The 17,675-nt window shown below is 39.6% G+C and overlaps 1 pseudogene across 1 annotated transcript; it reads right to left on the bottom strand.

The window, feature by feature from the left end:
• Nucleotides 1-972: 972 nt before the first annotated feature.
• LOC117247585 (radial spoke head 1 homolog) lies at nt 973-17,452 on the bottom strand (annotated as a pseudogene). Its single transcript, XR_013488380.1, has 8 exons — nt 17,307-17,452; nt 17,014-17,127; nt 6,380-6,485; nt 4,308-4,398; nt 3,600-3,735; nt 2,356-2,427; nt 1,506-1,614; nt 973-1,231 (listed from the first exon to the last, which is right to left on the bottom strand). The product of XR_013488380.1 is annotated as a radial spoke head 1 homolog (transcript).
• Nucleotides 17,453-17,675: the final 223 nt, after the last annotated feature.

Genomic DNA, 17,675 nt, shown 5'->3' with positions numbered 1-17,675 from the left:
AGGTCTCTCCAATGTTATCTTCCCAGGGAACACTCCAATTTAATCTCACTGTTAGTATTGGAGAGTTTTTCCCTGTCATCTGGAGAGAGGTGTCTCAATAGGCTCTTTGAAATTGAATTGTTGTTAAACCTCCACCTACAGCATCTGTCAGCAACCTGCAGCTCCTGCCTCCACCTGCAGGGTCTAGCAGACAGTTGTGGCCAGTACTATCACCTACATCTGTAGTCAGTCAAAAATAGAATATTGCATTTAATCATTTTTTACAGAATCACCTTTTCACAATATCTGAGTTATCAAGAACAGAAGAAATGTTTAGGCCTATTTACTGTCTCAGCAACTGTACAGCAGATTCTTTAGATGACAAAATAACCAAACTCAGTCTGAAATAGCTAAATCCCTCAGCCCTGAAATCTGGTTGCATTTTATTATTTTTACCTTTCACCTGTATATTATACCTAAACAACACAATGGCTTGATGGTAGAGAAAACTCCTGGCTGCCTGATCACACTTATCAAAATAACAAAAAAAACAAAAGCTATGAATAAAATATTAACAAGGACCGTAACGGAGTTAAAAGCAACACATTTCTGTTAGCTTCCACTTGCATCTAAAAGCTAAACTTACTTAGCTCTTGATGATAACATTTCGTGAGCACATTGCAAGGTGTCAGAAAGTGTCAGAAAAAAATGGAAATATATTAAGTTCTTTTATTTATATCGACCAACTTCTGAGAGTCAGCTTGACATTATTTACCTGTGATAAAGTTACCTTATCAAACTTTAGCCTACTACAGCTGTTCACTCTCACCTGCTCTAACAGACTGTTTCATGTTTGCTAGCAGATGGCTAAAAGGCTTCGCTAAATTTGACCAAAACACCAATTAAATGTAATTTACTTCCTTGGAGTGACAGAGCAAAAAACTTACCTTTCTCTGTGGAGGGACCAGAACAAAATGAACTTCTGGGAACTGCCACAAGGGGGCACTGCACTTTATTAAAGTACACACTATGATAATCACAGTAGGTAATGGAAAGTTTCCAGTTGCTACAACCACACATCTTCATGAGGAAACACAAAAAAATACAAGCTTAACAAATTTATTTACACATTCATTAATATGTTTATGTTATTTTGCCTTTTAAACATAGGTTAAAAAATGAGGATTGTGGGCTGATCACACAGCTCAGTTCTCTGCTCCCTCCTCTGCTGAACCGGTTTCCTTTTCCCTGCCTGACAAAAGAAAACACACAAACACACCATCACTTAAGTTTATATTTTGATCCCAATCTCTTTCTTCATCATTATATCATGTCTGGCCTCTGTGTCCCTCTGTGTTTGAAGCATAAGAGGCATACAGAAGCAACACTTCAAACTACAGTCACAAAAACAGTCATGAGGTTGAATTTATGCCTCAGAAACAACAACAGAGACTGAACTTCAGCAGATTGGTATATTTACTGTAACAAGCCCAGGTCTGTCAGTGTTTCCCCTTGATAAAGTTCACCTGAGGTGTCTTTGGCTGGAGTCCATGGTGTCAGGCCAGTGATACACTTGGGAATCCACTTGAGGATGGTGGTGGAGGCCAACTCGCCCCACTTGCCCTCAGCTCGGTCCTGCACAGAACGGAGGGAGCATGAGACAAAGCTTTACATTTTTTGTGTACAGAGAAATGCTCTGAAATATATTACTGTGACACATTTTGGTTTGTAATACAAGCAAAATGCACACACATACTTCCATCTTGATGTTTTCGCAAATGACAGTAGGCCTCGCTGTGTTCAGTATTTGTTACATGGAAGCACTCTGACTGTGTGCAGCAAGGCAAACATGAAAAAAAAACATCTGCAAACTCGACACTCACTGATGACACACTGCAGCTTACATAACAAACAAACTTCATATAGTTAACAAGCATCCTGAAGTTTTATAAAGTCACTCAACACAACCAGTCACATCATGCATATAAAGTCAAACATGCTCTTTTAACAGGCAAGTGTACACAGTAAGAAAGAAGAATACTTCTAGCAGTATATTCAACAGCACTGATGCATTCCTCTGCATTAAAAGACATTAGCATATTTGAAAATACCCCAAAAATCATCATGGAAGACACTGCTGTGTCTGAGTGATCTATGCTACTGACAAATGTTGTGTATAGAGGTTGTGGCAGCACCTCCTCTGCTCCCTCTGAGGTTCCTATGGTGAAATAACCTTCTCTGGAGCCCGGGTAGGGCAGCTTCTGTGTTTTGATATTTTGACCGTTCTCATCGGTAGCTGGCTGGAGTTTCAGTTAAGTTCCAGTTTTCTAGATTATCATGAAGAAATGAAGTTGGATTGTGTTGATGTTGAGTTACCTGCTCTGCTTGGTGGTATTCACCATGCTGCTCACAGCCAGTGTCGAACACATACTTCCCCTGGCCATACGGCTGCAAAATGAGAATGGGATGGCAGAGACAACTTGAACATTAACAGATAAAACAATCTTCTTTGACAATGACAATGTTACTAAATGATACCATAATACAAAAACTACCATTATTGAAATAAAAATATGGTTTATTATATTATAGCCAAGTAGCAAAAATCGAATTTTGGCATTATACATTTCTGCAAACCACTGATACGTTACATTTGTACATTTCATATGCATCATAGCAACATTTCTAAATCGACTTAGTTTACATTATATATGTATGAGGTGAGTTTCTCATCAGGAGGAGGAAGGGATGGTGGATGGCACAACACCTTGGTGAGACAGTTGTCATGGAGAAGACAGCAGCAGAGCACGGTTTGAGACCAACTAAAACAGGTGACGGCACTGTCACAACATAAAACTGAACATTAAAAAGTATAGAAACATAAAATTGCAACATATCTCCCTCAAAGGAAACATACAAATGTAAGATATCCATTGTGCACAGAAAAGTACAATGCCAACGTTTATTCTAGCGACTGGGTTATTCAGTTGGTTATAGTAATATTGTACTCTAAAGTAAATGCACCTGTGAGGTTGTTAATAATTCTTGTCATAAACTGTGATGGATGTTTAAAAAGTAAAGTCTGGGTAATAAGTTTATCGTTTGTCTAACCTGAGAGTTCACAACCTGTCTGATCTGACTGCTCATGTTTCTCACTCAATTGGGTCTATTTGTTTTAGCAGTGTTCCCACATTCTGAAATCTTGGCTATTACAAAGTTATCATAACTGATTGAACTGATGGCCAGAGCTACAAAAGTGAAACCCAAGTTGTAATTAACTGTAGTTTTCTACAAGCAGTCATGATGGCTTTATTCTGAAACTTCACAAATGGAGTGTAGAAGAACTAAATTTAGAGCGACTGCCAAAGTGATGTAAAAAGATTTACAAACACATATTTATTTTAACTGAAAGCTGATATAGACAGTACTATGTATTCTACATTAACTATACTTAACCATCTACACTATTACTCATCTGACAGAGACTGATCTGGCTGGCATAAATGAACCAAACTATTTAGTCCTCTGCAAACCCAAATCACACCACAGTGAAAGATGTTACATATTTCATCAATCACTGACCAAGCATTTTGTGAGTAAGTAATTAAAGTAGAACTCACATTATTGTTGACAAAGTTACCCTTGTATCTGTGGTTAGAGTGGATGTACTCTCCAGCTGACTCCATCTTGCCATTCACCCATGAGCCCTTGTATTCTGAGCCAGTTTCCTTGTAGTGGTAAACGCCCTGGCCATGCCTGGATATCACACAACACCAAGGACGTTTTAAAATCCCCATTTTCTGTAACTAATGAGAATAAATTTGGTAATGTGCAGGTAAAAAGACAACATTGTTGAAACTAGTCTAAATTTGGTTGAGAAGTGAAAGGTTTTGATACATCCAAGTTACAGATAATTGTATGTAATTTGGTCCTGTTGTATGTTAAAAAAAACAGTCATTTCATGTTGTTGAAACAACACATACACAAATATCTAAATAATGTCATCATCATGATATCTGTGTATGTGTTGTTGAAACAACACATACACAGATATCTAAATAATGTCATCATCATAGATGTTGTTTGACCTACAAATCCACACTGAAAAGCATATTTCTATTTTCTACAGCAGTGATGTCCCAAGATAAATCACATGTATTGTTGTGTATTTGTATCACTGAGTTTAGATAAAAGAAATCAAGCAGTCTTTAAATCAAGGACACACAGGAAAAAGCGTGACTCAACACTGCAGAAGGATGTGTGCTTTCAGAAATTAACTATAAATGTCTCAATGAAATGCACTTGTGATTTTAAAACTGTAGATATACCTCGTATGATGCAGCCACTCTCCATCATAGGTGTCACCATTAGGGTAAGTGTAGACACCATGACCCTGTCTCAGTTCCTCAACCCACGACCCTGACAGACACAGACAGATAGATTTTGTCTCTGGCTGGTAAATTTTTAAGACCACTCGCCACTCTGATGAGTTTTTTTTTTTTTACCAGCGAAAAATTCATTTTTTGTTACTGGAGAACGATGCTGGTATCGGCTGGTTTCCTGGCAGAGTAATGTGTATTTCAGGCAGAGACGATCTTTGGTCACGTAAGTGCGTCAGTCATTGCGTTAACACAGCGCGCCGAGGTGGATAGCTGCTGTTAGGCTCGTTGGCGAGGCGCAGCTGTGAGGCTAGCGGAGCGTTAGCCGCGGCATGACCGGAGGGAGGCACAGCTAGTTAGCCTCCGCTAGCTTCCAAGCTAGCCCCGGCTCTCCGTTTGGATCCAACCAGAGCACCGAGCCCCGGTTTGTCATTCAGGTTAAAGTGGGAAGAAGCAGCAGGTTTGTCGGGCAGCTGAGTGAAGTGGAGCCTGCGGAGGAAACACCGGGACCGTCTGGATGTAATAATCCGTGGAGGTGCTGTGGTGCTCGGCTGCACAGATAGGAAACCCCTCGGCTGACAGGATGTATCACTCTGTCACTCCACTACTTTGTTAATAGGCTCGTTCGAGATGAACTGCGCCTCGCCTGGAAAGTAGACGAGAGCAGGCGGCCGCAGCGGTGACAAAAAGCTGCGGTGAAGTCGGACAATTTCCCGACAGTTTCCAGCAGCCTTCAGTCCGTACAGGAAGTCACAGACACACAAACATCATGTCTGGAATGATGTCAATTCATTAAAAAAGTGATCAGGCTCGTATGTCAGTTTGTTTTCAGTCTCCAGTTGTTTTAATTATGATAGATTAATTTATTAAAATGCTTTACAGGTGATCTGTAGTTTATGTTAATGGTTTATCCTCTATTTGACATGAACTCTCCTGTAAATCAGCATCATATCAGTTTGACCTGTCCCCTCAACTACACAGGCTGAATAAACTGTGTTTGACTATAAGGTTCATATTTTCAGAGGAAAAAAATACAAGACAACAGCTTTCATTAAAGATTAGTCAGATACAGTCAGGGCTTCACATCTGTACACGTTATTTTAAGAATCCTCACATCCCACTGACCACAAGTCTCTGTGTTGCTAAATACTTCAATAATTAAAACAGTCCAATATTAATATACAGTAGACTCTATATAGTTTATGATGAATGTATTTAGTCTCTGACAACTAAACATCACCATCAGTCACACAACATGTTTTCTGTTCACAGAATAAACCTTCAAATCAGACAAATACAATCTTAATCTCTAAAATTCAACAAAAATGAAAAGTTTATCTAAAACGTCATATTGTTGAGTCGACATCTTAACCAATCAGTTGTTAGATCAGGTGAGAGCCAGGCGCTGCAGTCGGTGGAGAGCAACTGCAGGGCCTGGCTCTAAAAACTGCGGCCACCTCGCTCTCGCGGTTTTGTCGCCGTCCACTTTTGTAATACGTCAGAGCAAGTCGGGATGAAATCTGACACAAAACCAGCATGCATTGTGCGCCGATCGGCGGTGATCGAATCTGCGCAGGCCTGGCTCATCTCAAACGAACCTATTGTTAATGTACCTCCATGCTCTGAACCCCCGTAGAAGAAGAAGTAAGAAAAAGTATCATGTGGCGATGCTGGCCAGGTATTGCGGAGCCTCCCGCAAAAAAACAAAAAACTAAAGCAAAAGAACCTGCTAAGGCTGAGATTTTACCGACCGACGACCAAGAGACGGAGGTTAATGTTGCTGCTGCTGCTGCTCCCGCCGCTGCCACCCCCCAGTCTCATCCACCGGCAGCATTAAGTTACTTGACTTTTTTTCCTTTAAATTATTAATTATTTGGTTGGCTGGTAAAATATCTGCCTGGCTGGTAAAAAATTTCACTTACCAGCCAGCCTGGCTGCTAAGTGAAAAAGTTAGTTTTGGACCCTGCACACTGATGAAATGCAGAAGCTGGCAACTATCTCAACTCATATGCTCTTTGTACCTTCATATTTAGATCCATCTGGATAGTAGAAGGTGCCCTGTCCATGTTTCATGTTCTGGTAATAGCCTCCCACATATCTTGCCCCAATCTTGAAGTGATACGTCCCCTATAAGACAAAACAGGCAAAGATCAATATACATTAGTCAAAGAGAATATTCTTTTCCAGGTAATATAATGGAAATTGTACATACAAGTACAAATGTACAAAAGTGTTCATTGGCCTCATTGTACTTGTGCAAAGTCTAAATTGACATATCTTTTTTTTTTACCACATCTGATGGCTGAACAGTTCAATTTTCATGTGGTGGAATTGGTCTATGTGAAAAAAAGTTTTAATATCATGCTTTTTCCTCACCATACCTACCCTGGAAATCCAGAGTTCTCGCGAGAGCACAATTTGAATTTGCTCAGCGAGTCACTCTGGCAATCAGTAATGATGCTCATTACTAGGGATGTCGGATCGGTATCAGCCGCCGATATTAGCAAAAAACGTGCATCGGATCGGACTGCATGGAAAAATGCTGATCCAAGAACTCCGATCCAGGTTTTCCGACCAGCCCAGCGTGCCGCTATTCAAGCAGTCCATTCCAGTGATCCGCTCCAGCACTTACTATCAATCCACCAGGCCAACATGCAGAAGGCAGACACACACACGGAGGATAGGAAGAGTAGCAGTCAATTTAGTTAAATGACTATTTGTTTTCTGCTCTGGTTTTTTGAGAGTGATATTTTTATTTGGTTTACACTCTTACTGTTTAAGTAAAGAGCACTGATGGCATTGTTTTGGGCACAATTAGTGAAACTGGAGCCATGGATGGACTATTGCTTGTTTAAACAGTTGTACAATATTGTGTGTATTTTTTTGTCCCCTCTGTTGGTCCCAGGAAACAGCAGCACCAGGCTTGCATTGACACTACTAAAATAACTGAAAAGGAAAGGCTGCATTGTTTGTTAAATGTCAACAATGTCTTGTGGTGTTAATCTATTTTTTATTTATTAGGGGGCCAAAGCACAAGTGTGTGGAGTCCTGCTGCTATTTTAATTTCAATATTAGACATTTTAAAGATTTCTTGTGCTGATTTATTTTCTATTTATTAAGGGCCCAAAGCAGCCAAAGCAAACCAGCTATATTTTTTATTTAATGTTAATGTTCAAGTTTAAAGTTTGTTTATTTAACCCTGTTAACAATAAACGGGTCAGTTTCTCATACCAACTGTTGTGGATCATTCTAACTAACCTGATTAAGTAGTTGTTCTTGTTAGAGTAATATCGCTTGATCAAACCTTTTCTAACATGACTGACAACAAAATAAGTGAATCGGATCGGTATCGGCCAAAACTCAAGGCTGTAATATATATCGGTATCGGATCGGAAGTGGAAAAAGCTGGATCGGGACATCCCTACTCAATACCCATGCCGTTGGAGCCGAGCTGCACCAATCACATCGGTGTATCTGATATAGGCGTGCCAGAGGTGAGCTAAACAGATGATGACAGCGCTGCGACGACGAAGTCCGGAATCAGTCAGTAAACATTGCAAGATGGCTACGGATGAACACCAGTTGTTTGAAACTTTGCTTTGGCCGCTACAATGAACGAGTTAGACTTGGCTTTTTCTCTAAAAGAGGAACAGAAGGCGGCGCTCGAGTCTTTCCTTTGCAAGAAGGACGTTTTTGCTGTTTTACCGACTGGATACGGCAAGAGTCTAATCTACCAGTTAGTTAGATCTTACTCCCTAGAGGGCACTGTTAAAGAGTTTGTGCTGAAATTTTCAGAATTTGGGTCAGAGGTCGCAGGATCATTTTTGGGAGTAAGACAAGTAACACTGAGGTGAGAGGACTTTTGGTGTTTTTCATGTCAAAATGTTAATATCCAGCTTTTCTATGTTTCTTTTCCTTTTACACAATGGGTTTATAATGAAACAATTATTACCATTGAAAAGCATGAAGAAAGAGCTGTAGTTAAGATAGAGTTTAGATAGACAGCAACATGTGGTTGTTAGCGTAGTTGACAGCAAAATAATCCCAGTTGGACATGACTGTCATAGTCTCTCCAGGGTTGGCTGTCACATGTATTGATTGCCCTTATAGGAATGATTTTTACTGTTTATATTCTCCTGATGCAGGAAAAGTACTAGAAAGTTGCATTTCAATTAAAGCACATAACCATAAATGAAATCCACAACCAAATGAACATGAAGACCTTTCAAGTGTGAAATGAAGAAAAAATAAATAAATAGATAAAATAAAATAATAATAATAAACAAAGAAATAAGAAAGATAAAAAAAATAAAACATGTATAAATATATAAAATCAATAACAAAATAAGGATTGAAAATGAATAGGTAGGTGAATAAATAAATACATATGTTATAAAATTAAAAGTCATTGTCTTCATTACATAAATATTATATACTGTACCAACTCATCAACACTAGGTATTTCTCTTTTCAGCCTTTTCTTGATCAGGGATTTCTTACAGGCAACCAATTGTATTCTCAGCAAATATTTATCTTTTTTCCTCCATTCGAGTTTCTCCAGTCTTATCAGGTATATCAGTAAAAAACTTTAAGTAATTTTGGTTCCAGGATGCCATGAATTCTAGCCCAAGAAAGAGCCACAGATGGACACTTCCAAAAAATAAAATATATGAATATTTTATATTTTTTTTTTTTTTTTTTTTTTTCTGGGCAGGAGAACCAAAATGATGCGTGCCATTCTTCCCACTAAATTCTCTCCAGGATGGAGAGCTTGTTGTTTTCCGTTGTTGTCTAAATATCTATTCTCATTCCTCTGTGACTGTCTGATTACCTTCAGTTTCCCCTTTTGTTTAACTTGAAATGTATTTTTATTATTAAGTTGTTGAAGGCCCGGATATAGTTTTGAAATAACATTTTTCTAATGTGCTGCGTTCGTTTTGTAATCGGAGGTCGGAAGTGGGAATGATGTCACCTCCGAGTTGACAACAGTTTTTGCGTTCTAGTTGACGACGGTGGACAAGTCGGAAAAAACATGGACACTCGCAAAAAAGCCTTTGTTGCCCTTGCACTTTCAGAGTATAGACAGCTTCAAAACCATCATGCACCCCAACTGATGAACGCCGCAGATGAGGCTGACCTAATGTAAAACAAATAAGATAAAATTGCTATAAACAGTACTTTAGCAGAGTGTTTACTCTATGTTTTACTCACTATGTATGTGACCGACAGCCATCTTGAATTCGTAAGTCGGGGTTGATGCGGTTGCTCCGAGTTTCCGATTTGGAAATCCCATAGACATATATATGTAGACGCCACATCGACTGCCTGAGCGCGCCATATTGGATGGGTCTTCTCACATAAACAGACAGTCGATCTCCAATGCCCACGGAGGAAGGATGCCGGTATTTTGTGCAGCCTACGGTTGTAAAAACCGGCCCACCATTGACACCAGATCGCGGGGAATTACCTTTCACAAGTTAGACTTAACAATAATTTGGTTTGGCCATTTATAAAATTATGTTCACTGACGTTATTTGGACACTAGCGAAATGCTAACATAGCCAGCAGCTAGATTAGACTAGACTAGACTAGGCTAGCGGTAGGGACAGCTGTCAAAGCCGAGAATTTATAAATCATGTGAACCATAATCGAGATTTTCATCTAACTTTATTTTGCGCTTTTCTCCACGCCAATTTTATGACAACCTTATCTTCACAACAGCGACTGTCATTATGAATGTGGTTGTAGTTAACTGTTATTAGCTGGCTAACAACACAGACTGTCATTATGAATGTGGTTGTAGTTATTAGCTGGCTAACAACACAGACTGTCATTATGAATGTGGTTGTAGTTAACTGTTATTAGCTGGCTAACAACACAGACTGTCATTATGAATGTGGTTGTAGTTATTAACTGGCTAACAACACAGACTGTCAGGTCATAGTTTTAAGACTGTTGCTGACTCAGGCATTTTACTTAGGTGGGACAGACAGAAGTGTTATTTCTATTCACAATTATCTTTTTAATATTTTGCAAGTCTTAAATATTTTTCTCATGTCATGTAGCAACACAGCTGCTAAGACTATCAGTCATGTGTCGTTGCTAATGCTATGAATGCTGCCATTTGTTTACAAGCTCATTGAATGTTACAGCGTTTAGAGCATTCCTTCAGATATCAGTCACTTAGGACCTCACCTGGATACAAGAGAATTGTAAAACTTGGGTTGTTCAGTACTATTCAGGAGACAGGGACTGTCTTCACCCATTAGTACCTACAAATACAGATATAATAACAACATAACAGTATAGTTCTCTGTCGAAAGGTTTCCAAACAATTTCTTGGCATAATCTTTTTTTGGTCATTAACCTTAATTTGAAGGGGGGGAGTACTCTCTCCCTTTTATATACGTTAGACTGTAGACACTTTTACATCTCTCACTGGTTTTCTCACATTTTGCAGTTTTCCCAAAGATGAAAACTTGAGGAGGCAGTGGGAAGTTGTGTTGAGAAGGGAGGGGTTTAATGCCACAGAGTCATCCAAGCTCTGCAGTGAGCACTTCAAGCCAGATGAATTTGACACAGCCTCCTGACAAACTGACCAAACAAACACACTGCGGGCTCTTAGATTTCCAGCACTAAATATACTGCTCTGAGCAGCTCCTTCACACAGTTACAAATCTGTAATCTAAAACTGTCACAAGCTTTTTGTTGCATTTTGTATCCATTTGAACTCAGGTCTCATCAAAAATGTTTGAAAGCAGGACATCAAAGATTTCTGTGAAGTTGTTCTGTGAAGAGTTGGTGGGAAGTTGGGCAAGAAACAAGTGATTGGAGCTTTTTGTTTATGATCTATTTGAATGATTAACTTCCTTTTAGGGCATTTTAGTCTGTAAAATAAATAGTGAAATAGTGAGTATTACAGTTTTTCTCAATCGCTTTGGTGCATTTCTCACATCACTATTAACATTTGCATAAGAGTTAGTGCATTTCTCAAAACATTTATTGCAAACTGCAAAACCTAGTTGACAACCTGCAAAACTATGTCACTTGCTCAAAATGGATAGTTCATTCCTCAAAAGCAAGTATTCATGTCAGTGAAAGTGTCAGTGTCATCAAAATGAAAAGTCCTGACACCATTGTTTATGAACAAGAGAGTCAAATGGCTTTGTCATGTTTTCATTATGACAGCTTACTCTGTAAGTGTTTTCCAATGCAAAAAAAGATCTTGGTGACACTACCTGAAAATACTCAAGACAGCACTATACACTATTTGCACAGCCATTTGAAAACTACAGTAAAGTTACACATTACTGTATTTAGTGTGGTAACTGAGTACAAGACACTGAATACGTGTATGTTTCACATTTTTACTGCAATTCTCATTTGTTCACAGCATTGTGCAAAAGAAAAAGACACATTTACTTACTGACAACAAACATAAGAAACACCCTTTGGTAGAGCTGTGCACAACTGCACAAATGCACAACTGTAAACAATATTGCAGTACATATTGGAACATACAACATACACAGTATCATTCACGCACATCAAGACGTTCCTGTCTGTCTGGCCACATATTCTCATCTACATCATGCCAAATATCACCCCTCTTCCATGACGGTGACCTTCCATTTCTGTGTCACAGCATTGTAGAAATGGTACACACTATGTACTGCTCGGTTCATATACAGTATGTTTGCCAAGTGAAGGTTCATGGGATTCAGTTTTGAGTGACTGTGGAGAAGTGGCTTATCATTGGTTACAACTAATGCTTCACACACTCCTCTTCATCAGTGAAAGCTGAGGTTCATCTGAGAGAAATTGCTAATTTAGGAGACATTTTCAGGAAAAAATTATAAAGAAATGTATAAAATTTGACAGATTTTGACAACATTTTTGTATGTAATGATGACTCAAGCAATGAAATGAGGACTATTAGTTTTATAGGGAATGACTATTCAGCATTCATAAGTATAGTTCATTTTGACTGACATGGCATAAGCAAATGATAATGTTATAAAACCGCAGAGAATTGTATGAAAGCAATTGATGCATGTCCAAAAGCATTTGCAGTAGGGATGCACCGAATATTTGGTAACCGAATGTATTCGGCCAAATATTGCAAAAAAACACACATTCGGTATTCTGTGGAATAACTGAAAAGCAAGGCCAAATAATAGCGGCGTGTTTTAAAAACGCAATCAAACAGCTTGTGGTGATGGACGAAGTAAAATGTTGGCAGTGTGGCGATATTTTACTCCGTCCGTCACCACACTCGCATTTGCGACTAAAAATAGTTTTGTGCGGGCAAAAAAAATCATTCAGCACGTTGTGTGAGTACAGATTTCAACCAGCAGCAGAAACGAAACAGCGAATCCCACCAGTTGCGGGTTGAACGGGGGTCACAGACATGGACAGGAATACGTATTCCTGTCAAATACGGCGGCGCATGATAATGGCTTACCGGCGACGGAGAAGTCCGGCTCCAGGTGAATAACTTGTTGTCATGACTGCCCAAAAGTACCTGAACAGCCGAGCCATGGGGGCACACAGTATGTGGCGTATCAGAGGAGAAATGAGCCGTTCACATTTCTCTCTATGTGGCAGGTAACGGTCCACAAACCTCACCGCACTTTAGGGACTGTTCTTTACTTGTCAGGGGAGGAGGGTGGCTGGTTGATTTTTATTTTATTTATTTATTTTATTTTGATCCCCCCCCCATGTTAATCACTTATTGATGATGTTTTTGAAGTATGAATAAGTCAATAAGTAATTTATTCCCTTGAAATATCATTGATGTACTATAGAAAAATGATTTATCTTTTTATAAATGACAAAAGGCACATCTGCCTCATTTTTGCTGTGGTATCGTGATACTACTCAGAACCGTGATATTTTCATTGGTATCGTACAATGGGATCCAATTTTGGTACCATGACAACACTAATCTAGGGGGGGGTTCATCTGCAAAAACTAATGAAAAACTAAAAAACGGCATTCAGTATTCGGTACTCGCTATTCGGCCAAGCGTTTAATATTATTCGGCTTTGGCTTCGGCCACAAATTTTCATTTCGGTGCATCCCTAATTTGCAGTTTGTTGGAAGGAATGAGAAACTGCTATTATGGTGTGCACAAATGATTAAATGTTGTGGAGGTTGAACTAATAGTTATGAGAATTTTAATTCTGATCAGAGAAATGCACCAAAGCAACTGAGAAAAACTGTAATGTTCCTTATTGGATTGAAGTTTGATTTGTGTCATAAATGTCAGACAATTCTCATCTACAAGATGATAATATAAATTTATACTTGCTGTTTGATAATTAATGGACTGATAGTAGGGTTTCATGTTTGGTCAATTAAGAATGAACTGCAGATGTTTTTTGTTTTTTTTTGCAATATCTCAGAATTATACGTGGAAGTTACCAGACTTGAAGGGATAGTTCGGGTTTTTGGACATGAAGTTGTGTGAAACGCTGACCATCTGTAGCTCTGATGTGACGGTGTCACTACTCTCAACGAGCCTCCTGCTTTGAGAAATCGCCCGTAGCTTAAAGGAGAAAAAGCAGTTCTGAAGATATAAGGGGGACACGTAACCAAAAGGTTTTAAGCTACAAAAAAGTATGCATGTGTTTTGTTAGACTATTTCAATAATTTTAAAACATCCCCGCATTACGTCAGACCTTGCTATCAATTGGGACTATTTTCTGGCCAGTATCACTCCGCTGTGCAGGCCCGCAAGACAGCACGCCAACAGAAATCAATAAGACAGTTCATCACCATGCCGTGCAGGTGCGCAGGATAGCAACGGCTAACGAAAACTTCATCGGCTGTTTCCAACAGAGAACCAGCAGTCTATTATTAGTGAGGAAAAAGATGTACTAGCCCTATATATACCTACTACTACAGTGCAAACACCGGCTCAGGCTCACGACACACCCTCGTCAGCTGCTGTAGGTAAACAGAGGAATACCAAAATGGTGCAAACTTGTGATTTCCCCAGCTGTGGGAATAAAAACATCGCCGGCTCCCAATTCCATCGGTTTCCTGTTACAGATGTAACCCGTAGGCAACTTCTTTGTTGGGTAGGCCTTTCAGTCTAATGACTTAAGACACAGCCACTTTTCATCAAACCAGATATCTTAGGAATTACGCTTTCATTTTCATTCTTAAAGGGAAATTTCGATTTATTTCAACTTGTCTCCTATCGTCCTAAATTTGTTTCAAGTCACTAGTGACATAAAAATAATAGTTAGCATGTTAGCCGTTAGCCTAGATACAGCCGGGGCGCATAGTAGCGTCAGACCTGTTAAAACGTAAGTGAACGGGCAACCTTCAAGTGCAAAGTTAGCCCACTAAACAAGCTTTTTTTCCACAAAGACCGCCTCATATCGTTAGGATAAATGTCAGAGAACATATAGAAAACAACATGTAAACGTGTTGTCTTACCTTACCGGTGTGCTGCCATGTTTGTTTACCATTTAGCTCTGCTTTCCAAAGCGCTTATAGATTAATTTATTAAAATGCTTTACAGGTGATCTGTAGTTTATGTTCATGGTTTATCCTCTATTTGACATGAACTCTCCTGTAAATCAGCATCATATCAGTTTGACCTGTCCCCTCAACTACACAGGCTGAATAAACTGTGTTTGACTATAAGGTTCATATTTTCAGAGGGAAAAAAATACAAGACAACAGCTTTCATTAAGGCTCAGTCAGATACTGTCAGGGCTTCACATCTGATGTTATTTTAAGAATCCTCACATCCCACTGACCACAAGTCTCTGTGTTGCTAAATACTTCAATAATTAAACCGCCCAATATTAATATAGTACAGTAGAATCTGTATAGTTTATGATGAATGTATTCAGTCTCTGACAACTAAACATCACCATCAGTCACACAACATGTTTTCTGTTCACAGAATAAACCTTCAGATCAGACAAATACAATCTTAATCTCTAAAATTCAACAAAAATGAGTAGTTTATCTAAAACGTCATATTGTTGAGTCGACATCTTAACCAATCAGTTGTTAGATCAGGTGAGAGCCAGGCGCTGCAGTCGGTGGAGAGCAACTGCAGGGCCTGGCTCTAAAAACTGCGGCCGCCTCGCTCTCGCGGTTTTATCGCCGTCCACTTCTGTAATACGTCAGAGCAAGTCGGGATGAAGTCGGACACAAAACTAACCGGCATGCATTGTGCGCCGATCGGCGGTGATCGAATCTGCGCAGGCCTGGCTCATCTCAAACGAACCTAATGTCTATGGGAAATCCAACCTCAGACTGCGTTCGAGTTTAAACTTCTGGCTGGGAACTGGGAATTTCCGACCTCCAAGTACAAAACAAACGCACTATTATGCTGCATTCTATTGGTAGCCGGAACCGGGATTGATGCAGTTTCCGGTCCGGAAAGGTACAAAGAACACCCGTTCTGCCCGGAGGTCTCGTCATCAAACTCGGGCAAGGTCCAGGTAGACCGAGTCGGTAGAAACGACGTCACGACAAAGATGGCTGTGCACATTGTGAATGGTAAACAAAGTTATTTGTCCTCAATTTGTCCTCGTATATGCTGTTTATTAAGCGTTTGTGTTGTAAAAATCATACAAGTACTTTGCAATGGCATTTCTATTTCCACTGTTGATTTGTGTTGGAAAAAAAGTCTGTGCAAGCCCGTTGTAGCCTAAAGTCGTTTGAACCAGCAAAGTCTATGGCTATGACTTTTCTATTCTCCAGTGCTCAGCAACCATGCAAACAAAAACAAACTTATGGCGCACCGCCAGGTTTTCTGGACTGTTGCAATGAAACGCTTTCAGATCAAACGTGTCATACGGTCATATAAATCCAACAAGGAATGACCAGCCTGGATTTGGCAACACAAATCAACAGTGGAAACGGAAATGCCATTGCAAAGTACTTGTATGATTTTTTACAACACAAACGCTTAATAAACAGCATATACGAGGACAAATGGAGGACAAATAACTTTGTTTACCATTCACAATGTGCACAGCCATCTTCGTCGTGACGTCATTTCTACCGACTCGGTCTACCTGGACCTTGCCCGAGTTTGATGACTAGACCTCCGGGTAGAACGGGTTTTCTTTTGTACCTTTCCAGACCAGAAACCGTATCAACCCCGGTTCCGGCTACCAATAGAATGCAGCATAAGTTCTCATATGCTATATATTTGGAGTCGTTCATTTTCTATGATCATGTTCTCCTTTTTTTTTTCTCTTACCAATATAATCACTCATCTGTAAGTATAAAGCTCTCGGTTCTGCAAGCTAAATTTATCCGTGAGCACCTGAAAACTCTTTGCTTTATCAATTAAAATCTTAGACAAAACAAAACTTTTACCTTTTAATTAATTAAACAACCAACCCCAAAATAGGATAGTTGTCACAAGTGCACAAGATGCATACGTTATCACAATCCATATCTTTTGAACACAATAAGCTTAAGGAGAGTAAGGTCAGTCCATTCCTACCCGACATTTCAGGCTTCCATCACACATTAAAAGGGAAGAGTTTTTAAGGGATTCATATTGTGTTAAAAAGTGTGACGACCACTCGGTTTGCTGTGGCCACTCGGCACCATTGAGACCTGTTGTGTTAACGTGAAGAGGTGGACTTGATTAGGACTCAGCACGTCATACCTGTCCGTGTCTTCTGCCGTTCTCGTACTGTCCTTAATGAATGTCTCCGTTGGGCAGAACAGCTTTACCGACTCCGTGTCTCTCTCCTGCTTCATTTCTGTCTTCTTCATATTCCTGCGCCAAACAAACCAGAGTTTGTATCCAAAGACAGAAGAAATAACGCCACCTGTCGTCCTACAAACACACACCAACTGCTATCAGCTAACGGGGTAAGTTTATGCTAATGTTAGCTTCTGCCAGCTACCGTCATTACAACAAACCGAACTGAGTATCTAACATGTTTATCGTCTCACCCCGAGTTTACTGCGTCCGTCATAAAATTGATATAATCCTACATCCGACATTGTCCCGTGTCACTCTCAAATTGTGGATGATGTAAAGTTTTAGTAAAAAATGTGTACAGATGCTCAGACAGCTCTGCCCGCCCATGCTAATTAACGGTTGTCGTGACAACAGTTAACCCCACGTGACCAAGAGTTGGTCAGTTAGTTGGTTAGCTGTGGAGTTTCCCTGATCATAACATTACCCGCCTGTCCATAAACATGTAATACTTCTGGGGAAAACACTCTGGTTTGCACACTGACACCTTGGAGACTATCCGGTGAGTATTTAAAACTTTTAAATTTAAGAAACTTTTTTCAACCTAATCCTGTAACCCTTGT

Source organism: Epinephelus lanceolatus, chromosome 21 (genome assembly GCF_041903045.1).
Source record: "Epinephelus lanceolatus isolate andai-2023 chromosome 21, ASM4190304v1, whole genome shotgun sequence".
In the NCBI taxonomy this organism is placed as follows: domain Eukaryota; kingdom Metazoa; phylum Chordata; class Actinopteri; order Perciformes; family Serranidae; genus Epinephelus; species Epinephelus lanceolatus.
The sequence above is the reverse complement of the archived record's forward strand: the minus strand, read 5'-3'. Positions and strand labels throughout refer to the sequence as shown.